At 35.4% G+C, this 14,361-nt stretch overlaps 1 protein-coding gene across 13 annotated transcripts in view; it reads left to right on the top strand.

Annotated features, from left to right (window-relative positions):
* The window catches only part of ADGRB3 (adhesion G protein-coupled receptor B3), a 452,569-nt gene that overhangs the window by 119,504 nt on the left and 318,704 nt on the right, over positions 1-14,361 (top strand). The window lies entirely within an intron of this gene.

The following is a 14,361-nucleotide window of genomic DNA, read 5'->3' on the forward strand; positions in this document are numbered from 1 at the left end:
GTTATTTCTTTTGCTTACCTTCTATAAGATAGTTGTTGTGTTACTTGGAATTATTTTACCCTGCAAATCTAAAAATAGTTTGAAAGCATTTGGAGGAGATTTGAGACCTGCAATGAGTAGCAAATTGCAGGATAGATGCTCTGCAGCCTATTTCCAGTTTAAAATGCTGTTGCACCATTGCATAACTAAAGCGCTGAACTCAATTCTCTTGTCCAGTTGTTTCCTCTGAGGCCTATGCTCATGCACTTGTATAGGGAAAAAACGTACACTTTTTTAATATGCTAGTAATTTTAATGACCCAAAAAAATGGATTATGGCAAGAACTTTGAAATAGAGTTGTAATTAAATTCTAAGTATCATTCTTCCAATTTTAGTCAATAAATTGTTTAGAAAAATACAGAAACCACTTTATTATTGCAGCAGCTGTGAAGTTTGGCAACTTCTTTTCATCATCTTACAGTAGCCAGATTAAAATGTGGTAGCTGAAATTAAGAGCTATAATTCATGGAGAGTAGAATCATATCTGAGTGAAATGTGACTGAAGTACCACACCATAGTTACATGAAAAAAAAAGTATAGGCAAAATATTTAGGATATGTATAAGACAATTTTTCAGTTAATAAAAAAATGTATTTTTGCTCTCTAATAATTAGCCCAATTTGAAAAAAAAAATCTTTAAACCTCTGGCAGAAATCTTATGATGTTTTTCTTTCTTTTCAGTCCCTTTATTCTGTGTGGTTTTTATCACTTTCATATATTTTGTGAATTACTCTTTATTTTCAGTAAATGCTTCCACACTTTCAGCTAGGTCCTCTGTGGCTGCTCTTCCTCTATTCCCATTGCCTCTTGCCTTCCGCTTTTACTGCTGAAACTCATGCTTTGCACACAGCAGTCTGCATTGTTAAGGTTCTCTGTAGCACTCACCCTCAATCTTTTTTTAATGAAACGACTTCTTCCAAAATGTTTTTTTTTAAACCAAGATTCAAGTCATACAGGTAAAAGTGAAGCCAAGGGACATGGGGTCAAGAAAAGGGCTAATAGAGTTTTAAGTTATTTTCTGCAGTGTTAAGAGAAGGGTTGCTGCTTTAGAGAAGAGTATATAATCACAGACATTTGCTTTTGGCTGCTGGAGATGAGAAGGTTAAAACTGAGATTGACAGGAAAAGAGAAGTATGATGTTGCCTGCAGTCTCTAAGTGCAAGTATTTTTCTTCACAAAAGTTGGAGACACTCCTCTAAAAGCTTATCTGAAAATGGTTACTGTCAGCTGCAAACTATCAATTTACAAGGACCTCTTATCTGGTCTGAGGCAATTCTTAACATTCAGGTTTCTGAGCACTTTATTCTCTGTGTTGCCATTTCTTAGGTGCCAAAATATGAATTATCTGATTATGGAATTTAAAAAGTGACGGGACTGGGGAGGGAGAGAAGGGGAAAGGCTGAAACCAGATGGAGTAAATTGTGTATTATATACTATAAACCTGGCCAGATTTATCGAAGGCCCATTCAGCAAAGTCAGTGACAAATTCTGAGAAATTTCATTTAATATGTTTTTAATCTATAAATGCCATTGCTAATCTGTACTAGAATCCCTGTTCTCCAAGGATGTAACTGTTTCTCCAAACCTCTCAGGTATTCTTTATTTTAAATGCTTGATTCATTAAGTGATTTTCTAAATTTTGAAACTGATAACTTTATTTATCTCTGCCTGATCTGCCAGCAAGTTGTGTTTCTTCTGCTTCCTTAACCTTTCTCTCATGGTCCTCCTGGAGCTGACATGGTAGCAGTACCCTCAGGCTCCTTAATGAAATTGCAGCAACTTACCTCTAAATCAGGAAAAAATTCTATTTTGTAGGCATTTTGATTTTTTTCTTAATCTGTATCTTAAAATAACAGCAACATTCTTATATCTGTTGAGATTTTCTCAGCACTTACAGAACAAAACAAAACATAACAAACTAAAAAGCCCATATTTTTTTGATCCAGCAAGAAATTCCAGCAAATTTTAAGATCTACTTGGAGAAAATAACTAACCACATATATATTTTAAGTAGACATCAGAAAATATTTTGTCATTGTCCTCTTTACTAGTTGCTAATTTTATTGGGGAAAATAACTGATCTAAGAATAGTGGATTTTTTAAGTACTTTCATTTCCTTGACTATGTGTCTGTCAGTAGATGAAATGGGCAAGAGACCACTCTCTGATTGGCTGGTAAAGCACAGCTTAAATCTCTACAGTTGGTTTTACCCCCAAAACAGAGCAGTCACATCTAAACTGCCTGTTGGACATGAACCTTATCGCAGGGTGACTCTCAAGCCTTGCTCTGGACTCAGGACTGAAGAGTTCTTCTAGCTGACCCAAGCCACATCTGTGCCAGAGAGTGTGCTACAGATTTAAAAGCAGGGATGGCTGTATTACAGAGTTTGAGCCCTGGTTAAGTTATTGGTGTAGGCATGGATATTGCACAGATATGGCACACAGAGCTTTTAGCAGGGACAACTGCAAATAACTATTTTCTTCTTTTTTTCAGTACTTTTTTATCCTTCCAAACCAGTGCAGCAGTGATATGAAAGCAATTCTTTATATTATTAGTTGTCTCAGTCCTGTTTCAGAACACTGTAATTATAAATTAATGTTATGGATGCCATAAGAAGACTCAATACATTTAATCTGAAAGGCTCTCCTAGTTCTCTTAAAAATGAATGTATCCATCATTGGTCTGAAAGTACAAAGCTGTATTACAGCCTAAGTGATAACTTCTCACAGTACCTTTTTGTGCATGCTTCTCAAGTATGGATTGGAAATGTGGAATCAGAGCACTGTTTGTCTGGCTAGTATGCAGTATTGTTATGATCAAAATTCCTACTGGGCTGCAGAGAAGTACTCATACAGTGATATGCTTGTTTTTTTCAATACAGTGATTTGCTGAGGTAGAAAGAAATTTCTTAGGTCTTTGTCCATATGTCTGAGACCAAAAACAGTGCTTAATAGAATTTTTTTCTGAACAGAATGTGCAATCTAGGCAGATAATGTCTTACCTTGCTGCTTCTGAACCTTAGTACACTTTTTCAAAACCATTAGATGGGTTGAGAACTCATGTACAGCTGTAGCCAAGTGCTGTAACCCCTGCTTTTTAGAGTGTGTGTTCACCCAGAAATCCCAAATCATAAATTCAGGATGAACGAGAACTAAACCAAAAAGTAGCTAATCTATTGAAGGGAGGATGATTACTGTGCGAAAAAAAGGTTGGAAGGAACCTTGAGACTGTCGAATTCAATTGCTATCTCCAAGCAAGGCCAGCTTCAAAGCTACATCAGGTTGTTCAGGGTCTTATTCTGTCAGCTTTCCACATTCTTCAAGAACTGATGTTCCACAGCATCCCTGACCCATCTGCTTTAAGGCTCTCCAGATGTATGTGAGATCCTGGAATAACTCACACTTATTCAGATACTAATGTACATCATTGTTTATGAACCAAGGGAGGCAAATTATGTCTCTAAGCCATCCTTTTACGGACTAAATGGGAGAATGAGGTACTCAGGTATGAAAACAAATTAGTTAATTGTGATACAATTTATTTTTAACTGAAAAAAATAAACATTTTCATAGGGAAAAGACATTTTCATTGTGATACACTTAAAACATAGGCAATGATATTCATATCTGTGAACTAAGATGATTTTTTTATATTTATGTGTATTAGAATAAGGCAAGTAATTAGAAAAAGAAGGGCACTTATTTCAAAGAGAATGTACTGTTAAATTTCTCTCTCTTTCAAGGTTTTTTTTTAAGAGAAAGAATAAGAAAAAAACCACTTTTTTCCTCCTCCTTAATATGGTGTTAACATCAAATAGTGATAATGTAGAAAAAACACTTTTTATAAAGCATTCCACACTGCCTTCTAGACACAGGCAGCATGACTCATGGCAGCAGTTTCTGTATAAACAAGCTGAAAAAAATGATGAGAAAAGTATTAGGCTACTTTAATTTTCAGATACGGTCAAAATTACATTGAACAATTTACCCCTGTAATAACTTTTCAGTGAAATTAAGGCATAAAATGTAATTGAGCATCTCTTTTCTTGATTTACACTTTATATGAAAATTCCTATGCCAGATGCATCATATTGTTAGCATCTTCCAATAAGTTGTTGCATGTTGAATACATTCTGACACTTGGTATTTCTGTAGAATATTCAATGATATTTTTAATGGGTTTTTGTCATATATGCATACGCATCTGCAATACATATAATGCTTATTTTGATATATATGTGTTGATGTTACTGAAGGCAAGTTCAGAATGTCAAAGGGGTTTTTTGGGATTGGGGGTTTTTTTCCCCTACTTAGAGCAGAAAGTTGCAAGTCCATTTGTGATCCTCTTTGCATTTTGGGGGAACCACATGCACAATTTTAGGCTGGACCTGCAAAAAGAATCTATTGTACAAGGATTCATGCTGTCCTTCATATTTCTTTTATATGATCAATTGCAACTCATGGTTGATGAAACTGATCTAATTTTTTAAAAAGACAGAACCTCCTTATGAGATTGACCATAAGTGAAAGCTGAGGCAACACTACGTTGGAAGTAATACTGCTCCATGTCTTTAATTAGACTGGAACAAAAAGTTCTATTACACTTCATCCAAAGTATAAAAACACTTGGGAAAAAAATTTACTTTGCAGAAGGTCAAGAAATAAGCACTACAGTAAGTGCCAAGAAGCACACTGAAGAAATAGCTGTGTTTAAAAGCACAAAAATGCTGACCTTCAGAAAGAATAGTGGCAGATGATGCTTTTATTTAAAACAAAAAGCTTCATCTTTTTATGTATCAGATGTATTATCATAATCAGCATCAGTTAGCAGCCTTCACTGACAAATATTATTTTTGACGTTTCTAGACTTAGCCTAGTTTCAACACAGAAAGGAAAGACCTTTCCCTTTGCTGCCTTTGGAAGAACAAAATACCAAATGAAAAGTATTTATGATAAGTTATTTAATAAACAAATGGATTAACTTTAAATGTACTTCCTCTTAAAGCAGTTTTATATTATTTGGTGTTATAACCACTGCAGTTCTGTCCTGGGTTTGGCTGAGATAGAGTTAATTTCTCCTCAGGAGCTTTTACAGTGATGTGTTTTGGATTCAGTATAAGAATAATGCTGATAACACACTGATGTTTTGGTTCCTGCTAAGTAGTGTTTATCCTAAGTCAAGGACTTTTTTTCTGTCTCATGCTCTGCCAGTGAGGAGCCATCAGGGAGCAAAGCCAGGACAGGTGACCCAAACTGGCCAAAGAGATACTCCACAGCATAGAACATCATGTCCAGGATAAAAAGTGGGGGAGTAACACAGAAGGGGGGTGGATGGAGATGCAAGAACAGGGTCTGGCATCAGTCAGCAGGTGGTGAACAGTTGTGTTGTGCATCACTTTTTTTTCCCTTGAGTTTGGTTTTTTTTTCTTTTTTTCCTTTTCCTTATTATTATTATAATTTACTATAATTATTAATTTTAATTTTGTTTCAATTATTAAACTGTTCTTATCCTACTTGAAAGTTTTACTTTTGATTCATCTCCCCATTCCACTGGGATGGGGGAGGTGAGTGAACGTTGCTGTCTGGGGTTAAGCTGTGACAGTTTTTACCATTTGGTGTTACAACCACAGCGATTCACACCAACGTTCCATGTAAAGACCAGCCCTGTCACTACAATTCTGTAAACTGTGCTTACTCAAACTTAGCTAATGGCCTTTAAGATACAATTTTTCTCTGCATGGCAGCTCAGGTGTGTAACTATGTGCCACGTGCCAACTACAGCTGGTCACTTTGATTTCTAAAACAGTACATGCTTAGTTCTTCAGGGTTTGTATCCTCCCTTGGTTTTATACAGGTCAAGGCAAGTCTCTCTCTCTCTTTAAGACTGTCAGCTCCCAGTTTATAGTCCAGTCACACTTTTCCCCAGTTGGATGACAGTGTTAAAATGTAAAAAGTGAAATACAAAAGTTAGAGTTCAGGTTGGTCTGCCCACTCAGACAAAAAGGCAGTAATGAAATCTGATGGGTCTGTACCTTTCTTTTTTCATGTAAGGAGTAATTGAGTACCTCAGCTGATAAATTGAATAGAACTATGCTTCTCTGCCTTTCTTTGCCTATCCTCTTAATACAGGTAATTTGTACTACAAAAGATGGATACAGTCTGAGTATTGCAAAGTTATAACCATTTACTTATGACAAAGATATCATAAATTCTTTCTTCTTCATCTGCTTGCTGCTACTTCTCTATTTCTAAAGCCATAAATGTGAGCAGAATCTTGTACCATATTGGACACTTGCAACTCCATTAGCAAATATGGTACAATTACTAGATTGGGTTGTCAGAGGTGATTTTGCTGGAGAGAGTAAAAGAATATTAAAAGGAACCATTTTTTATCTTAAAGAGCTAGAAAATTAAAAAAAAAAACCAAACAAACATGTAACAACATTCATAGGTTAATTGACAAAATTTCCTCCAGCATGTACACTACATTTTCCTGACCAAATCACACTAGTCTCCTGGTGTGGCATCAAAGAGATATTGTGAAGAAAGATTTCATACTCATCATACTTGTACAAATTTATTTATTTATCTGTTAGCTTGCATAGAACTTTTTCAGAACATCCTGGACTTTCAATGGGGAAGGGAAGGGAGAAATGTTCACTTAAGGGAAAATTTGTATTGGAAATTGAATATAGAATCTGTTAAATTCTAGCTGAGAAAACCCTGCAATGTGTCTTAACAGACTGTAGAAGCAAAGATTTGTCTTTATCTTCTCTCATGGTAAATACTTTATCACAAAGAGCAGGACTTTTCACAGTGGTAAACTGCAACTTCAGTTCTCATTTCCTTTATATTTCACGATGACATTACACAAAAAGAATTGTCAGGCCTGTGTAGAATGCAGCATCACTCAAATATACAGAGACCTCTCCAGACAGCATAAATTAAAAATTAACCCCAGAGACACAGTCATGTCTTTCCCAATCTGCTGCCTACTTCTAAAGGGAAAAAGAAAAGTGTAATTGGACAAAAGCTACTGTAAAGAATTACCTCTCCAAAATAAATTGATTGTAGCCTGTATCATTCTAGTGATGCAGGTTGTGGCACAGCTCCAGAAATAACTGTACAAATATGGAAGAAGAAACTTCAATCACTGGAGCATGAAAAGAATATTGGGGCAAGATGTAACACAGAAACATGAATATGTTTGTCAAACTTCACTGCCAAGTCCAATATTTCTTTAAGCCATGCTCCCAGAGTCTTGCAATATTTAAGACTTCTCGAAATGGCTCTTGGGCTTCAAGCATACTCCCTGACGCCTCAATTGGGAAGCTTTTCTAATATTGAAAAATGAGCTGGTATGGGTTCAAGACTCTCTGGGAACTGGATACAAACCTGATGGATAGGGGACCAGTCTTTCTATCAAATTTTTAAATGTCTGAAGACAGAACTACTTGTCCTTTCCTGCACGAAGACACAAAAATTCCTTCCTTTTATTTTTTTATCCCTCTAAATTCTGTCACTAAATAAGAATGGTTTGAACTGAAATAGTGTATAAGGGACCACCCTGTCAGACAGAATGACAAGAAGTGACATGGAACAGTTGGTCTAATGGACATGTTAGTTGGAGTTTGTGCTGTAGAGGTAGCATGAAATCATCATTCATTTTCAAAGTAAAATATCTGAACTACCTTCTGAATGGCTTGCTGATCAGCAGACTATTTCAGAGAGCACAAGCTCACAGAAAATAAATACAGCCAGGAAACCACATACATTCTTTTCTCAGTTTCTCAGAACTTCTCTTTCAGAAAGATGCTGCTAGTCATTTCTGTTTATTGTTCTCTCTGTTCCTAGCTGTTCAGTTTGCCAGATGAACATAATTACTGACAGAAATTACAATAATTTAAAAGTAAAATTGAATTACTCTTACCATCCCCTTCCAAACTGTACCTGAAAGGATTTAGAAGGGTTCAGATTTTGGACCACTGTACCATTATCATAGAAAATCTCATATTCCTCCTTCTTCAACTTTTTCTTCCATATTCCACCTTCCCTACATAATAGTTTCCATTCATTGACAGGTAAGTCTGTTTATTCCTAAATATGATTATACTGCTTTTGCCATTAAGGAATAGGAAATTGTGCTTTCTGGGCAAACTCATTTCTAGCATCTGCCAAATGCACATCTTGCCTGAAAACCAGCTGGCTACTGCTAGGTGCAGTACTCCCTTACACTGTGAATCTGATGATGCCATATCTTATTATCATGTGAGTATCTGGTAACAAAGGACAAGTAAGAAACAATTTCCTGATAGAGTACTCATTTTTGCACTTCTTGGTCTCTATAGCCTTCTCTATGTAAAATGCATTTTGTGTTTCCTGTATCTTAAGGATGATAGTATTGACTTAATACATTATGAAAAGATGTTTGTATAGATAATATGCACTTTTGGAATGCAAGCTGATGTGGCACATTCCTCCAAAATATGAGCTGATTTAACTAGCAGATTCCTTTGGTGGGCATATGTATCAATGATTCCTATGGTGAATAAGATGAAGCTCCATCAGCATACCCCTACCTATGTACCAGGGACACAGCTGAAATTTACAGACATCTCATGGAGTACAGTAACCACAATTTTAACAAAGTAAATTAGAAGATTAAAACAAATTAATGATTTTTTTCATATTTTGGTAAAATAATGTATACCTGTGTTTTAAAGAAAGCGTTAGAAAGATGGCACAAATTGAACAAAATGGAGCAAATAAAAATTAACGTCTATAGCTCAGTTCTTTTTTCTTTTATTGTCACTTACAATCTTTCCCTAAAATGTGGACCATCTCCAGCCACTGTCCAGTTAGGAAAATATCCTCTTTTCTTCCATTTAATGTAGCATCAGCACAGTGAATGAAGTACTAGTACAATATACATATTGTACATAGTACAATTTACAAATACTGTAAACCAGAAAACATGTAAAAAACAGTACTATAGAAGCTGAGTTTGGCTGTACTGCTATGACTTTACATCAGCACCCTACGGATAGGTATCCTGACTGCTGAAGGCTTCCTAATAGGAAAACTTTGATTCCTGGCACTAGTTCTAGCCTTTGGCACTCAGCTTAGCACAACCCTGACTGTAACTGAGGTGAAATCTACAGAACCTCTGTTTTCTAAATTGCTAATAAAGAACAAATGTTTTACCAAGGTACTTTACATCGGCCATAAGAAAATGGTTACAAGGTTGAGACATAAAACAGATGCAGTTGCCAAAGCAGGTATTTTGTTGCATTTTACATTGCTTTAGGTGCTATGTCTGGACTCACACCTTCTTTGCAACCTTGTATACACATGCTCAAATAGGTGTGTAAATGCATACACATAAAAAATACGTATTTTTAAATGTGGCCTAGTTTCGCTGTGGAATGATGGTTCACGTAAACAGAGTGCACAGTGCGTGTGCAGGTAATAGATACACAGTAATTAAGGTAGGTCTTCCTGTAGCTGGGTAGACAAATCTATAGGTGACTCTCATATGATGACATCAACCTTGGTCTTATTATTGACATTAATTTTATTCCCATTTTCAATTTTTGAACACAGTTTGGGTGATATAATAAAGAAGTACATTTATTTATTTTTAAATAAAGTCCTCCTCAAGAATTAGCACAGTAGGCAATGCGTTCAAGTACAGGACCAATGTGGAGGCACTCCTAAAGAAAGGCAAACAGTAGAACAGCAGGTCCCTTTTGTAGTAGTAATACCTGAAGTGTTAGACTGAAACTTTAAAGAAAGTGCTTCATGCTGACCTGCTATAAATCTGAGAGCTGACAGCAAATGGAGATTTCCTTATATGTTTTTTTTTAAGAGAATATTAAAAGCCTCTTTTTTTGCATTTGTATTCATCACAGAATCTTCACTGTGTAGCACTTAGGAGGCAGAGGAAGACAACGCTTTTTTGCTCCATCTATTTTCATCTTTTCCATCTTTTCATTAGGAACAGAGCCACTTCTGACTGACTTCTGCCTATTCTTTCCTTGAGACTTACAAAATATTGCCATACTCTTGCTTTCCAGTGCCAGAATGAGATTCCCATGCTTCTGCTTTCCTGGGAAACCTTTGTGGGATTTTGCAGTTGCAAAAAAATTCTTGTTCTTAAAAGGTGTTTCACAAGCCGAACAAGTCTCTAATACAATGGAACTTCCCACTGAAGTTCCCATGGGAGCTCTCTAATGCACAGCATGGCCATGAGTTTCCCCTTCAACTCCATCAGGCTTGTGGATCAAACCTGGTTACAGGCAGGGGGTGATACCTGGACTTTATACCCTGCAGTTTCCAAAGTGTTCAGGTTTGTAGGTGCGGTTGTAATAGCTAAGTGTCTTTCTGGTGAAGTGGAATGGACAGTAATATAGACCATCACATTAAAAAAAATCTCAATCAAATTAATTTGAAGTGTTTCATCCTGAAAATTGGAAAAGCGGCTATCTTGTTCCAGATGTGTCATGAAAGACTAAACCTGGGAGAAGAATGTCAGAGCAGCCACCATTGCCAGATTCTGCTTCATGTTAGGATATGAACATTAGAAAGCTGTCATGCTCTGTGATGTCTTTAATCTTGTTGTGATTACATGTCAAATTAAGGGGTTAAGAAGGTAAACCTTTCTACTTTGGAATGGGTTTTTCTTCTTTTCTGAAATTAATTTTTCATATCAGAAATTATTTATTCATGTGTCCAGGGCAAAGTAAATATAAATACTCGGGAGCCAAGAAAATGAGTTAAAGATGTCCTATAATTAACTTTGTTTTATTAATGTTTCACTTATTTTAAAGTAATTAGATTCACAGAAGTAATATTACTGTACTCTGTACACTGTACATAAGTTATATACATGCTTGAAATAACAGGAGGGAAATCAGTCTTCCACTGCCATGGCATCTCAGCTTGGAAAACACGAAAATATGGACCTGTGGCCCTGCAAACTTGGCACTTGTGTGAGGTTGCTCACATCTTTGAGTGCAAGCAGAGGTATGGTGACAGGATTAAGGACTATGAATTTGCCTTGACTGGGAGTTCAAGCTGACTGAAAACAATGACCTCTCTATAATAATAGAGATATATCTATTTTTATAGCTTGTTTAATATAAGGCATACTGCATGTGTACAAAATAATTATGCAGTAGATAGACTCAATGCAGAACTATAACAGCATACTTACTGTCTTTTTATTCTCTTTACCTATAGTTCATAGCAAGCAACTGAAATTAAAATCCTGTTCTGAAAGCTGCTGAACCACTTTTTTTTCCAGAGTAGTTGTCAAAAGACAGTGAAAATTAGTGGTTAAAAATATTTACTGAATGTAAATGTAGTTATCCTAAGGACATATCAGTATTCCAATAATTTAAGTGATGCTTTGATTAGACTTCTTTCTACTGAAAATAATTAATTTCATAGATGGAGGATATATTAAACATATGTAGCCATTAGCAAAACTAGAGAAGAGGTGATGACATTAGGTAGGTGAGTAGTTAATCAGAAAAATACAGGACTGTACATTTTAGATGGATTGGGGGAAAACATTACCAGAGAAAAACGTGAATTCCTAAGTCATATAGTTATATAACCAATAGAATATGCATTTGTGGGATGCATAATGAATATGCACAGAGAGGTCCATCTGAAAACAACAGATGTTTCTAATGTATCAACATGATATAATTTATTTCTTTTGCCATCCTCCTATAATATTTTATGAGGATTTTCTCTCCTTCCTTAAAATGGAAAGATACTACAGTCTGAGAAGTCTTTGAACATCTGATTACATGCTAAATTAAGGGCTAAGAAGGTAAGCCTTTCTACTTTGGATTGGCTCTTTTCTCCTTTTCTGAAATAAATTTTTCATATCAGAAATTATTCATTCATGTGTCCAGGGCAAAGCAAATGTAAATGCCTTGGAGATAAGACAATGAGTTAAATATGTCCCTATAAAAATCACTCTGTGTTATGAGAACTTATTGTAAAGTATGGTAATAACCTACCTTTCATGTGTGGTGTTGAAAATATTATAGTGACACTACTATAGAATAGGAAATGCTTATGTTTAGATAAAGCATACTGCACATTCCCTGTAGCAGAGGAGAAAAAAATCTTTACTACGCAGACTTTTACAGAAGCAGATAGATTTGCTCAGGTGAACACATTCAATGTATTTCCTGCATAAATTACTTGAATTTTAACTTACTGCTTTCAGTTCTTAAACAATTGCTAGAGCTAATCAACATGAGATATTCTTTTGAAATATCAGGCAGAGCTGAAGTGTTTGGGTATGGATTTACCTGTACAGGAAATTGCCTCCATCCATTTTGAAGTGGCATTTGTCATCTATTTTTCATCAAGGCCTGCTCATTTCTGTTTTCGTGATAATGTTTTTTCTGGAAGGGGTAGTGGAGAAAAATAAATTAATGATGCTAATTTGGTATTTAAATACTGCAACAACTGTAGGATCAATGTAGTTGGTGTGATACAGCTATGTACCAATGCTTTCTAATCCATTGTCATAGGCTTGAGTTATATTCTTTGTTTAATCATATAACCACTTTGTGCTCAGGCTTTAAAGATAGTGCTATAGAAAATTATACAAATGAATTTTTTTTTTTTGTCTGAGTCAAAGTTACTTAATTGGATATGCTGTTTTTCACTACCCATATTTAAAATGTGATAATGAAGTCTGCAGAAAATCTAGAAACATTCATATTTGTATGGTGTTTAGTGATCTCAGGCATTTAGTTTTGCTAAATTATTAGGGGTATTATTAAGAAGAGTTTTTTACTTTCTGTAGGCCTCCAACACTAAAGGTTAACAATCCATGTAACATGGGAACATACTTGATTTACTAACATCAGGACCATGAACACTGATTCTGACCTAGCAAATGAAAGTTACCTCTGTGTATAGGCTAGGATTACAGCCTTGCTACATGAAAGAGATAATTTATTTTAAATAATTTGCACAATATCTAAAAGTCATATCGTAGTATTGTTGGAAAAGCCCCTTCCTGTTTGACACTGTCCTTTGCATCACAGTCTGCAATCTTGACATATGAGGCCAGTCACTTACCTGAAAGCAGTGATTTTTTAGAGATAGAAGTTATTAGAAGAATGATTTTTCAAAAGAAATTGCATCACTTTACACTATTGCATAATTCCGTAATATTTCCTATCTTCCTAATTTAATTTTTTGCTTGTGGAATACCAAATGTTTTCCAAAATATATTTTTTTAAATAGAAACATATTAAGGTTATGCATCTTTGAAGACATAAATAGAAACCTTTCTGTACTGCAAATGAAAATAGAAGTTTATAATAAAAATTATTGTAAATAATGCTGTAGATGCTTCTTGGAAAAATTATTACAATGCATGACTTCTCCTTAGTACTGCATTTTGAAATTAAAAGTTAGCATTTCATATATAGGAAGCACATTAGAATTAAAAAAGTGAGCACAGAGATATTTCTTCATTATTCACTTTTCTCTTCAAGAGTCAAGATACAGCTAAATGAGTCACTTTCCATCTACATATACAAGATATATCTTGTCTGTGTTGTAATGCAGTACAGATGCACAACAAGTGTCTAGACATTTACCAGTCCATCAATAGGAGAATATTGAGAGCACCAGGGCCCAGGTCTCTGATTTGTCTCCCTAGTAAAGGAGAAGGGAATCATTGAAACCTGTGGGGAATCTGAGAAGAAAATACTATGGATTTCTGTCCGACATTATTGATGAAAGTTAAATATGTGCTCAGAACCATAATCAAGCTCAGGAGGCAACAAAATGTTTGTGTGAGCTGTTTAACTGGAAGTAAGGTGAAAAGGAATCCTGTTGTGAAAACATGGGCTATTCGGGGGTTCCAATCAGACAAATATCTGGTTCTTGAGAAAAGGAAAGAGGGACTGGGAATCACAGAATGCTTTAAAAAATTAACTCTTTCTATCAGGGGTGCCTTTTAATTGCTTTTTTTTTCCCCCTTCCACATATCTTCAGTCAGCTGTAAAGGATTTTAGCTCAGGGATCAAGCGGCTCATCATAATGAACCTACCCATGGAAGCACAGCTGAGTTTTTCAACTTCAATAGTTTAAACAACATTTCCAGCAGGCCACAATGTTATACTAGTTTCTTTTTTCTCTTTGTTTTTTAATAACAATCTTTTAGTTTAAATGGTTCAAGCCTTAACATCATAATATTTTGCTCCTCAGGACTGATTGCATTATAGGAAAGATTGGAATTATAGACTCCTTTTTTATTTTTAAGTTTTTTTAAAATCTG

This window comes from Corvus hawaiiensis, chromosome 3, assembly GCF_020740725.1.
Source record: "Corvus hawaiiensis isolate bCorHaw1 chromosome 3, bCorHaw1.pri.cur, whole genome shotgun sequence".
Classification (NCBI taxonomy): Eukaryota; Metazoa; Chordata; class Aves; order Passeriformes; family Corvidae; genus Corvus; species Corvus hawaiiensis.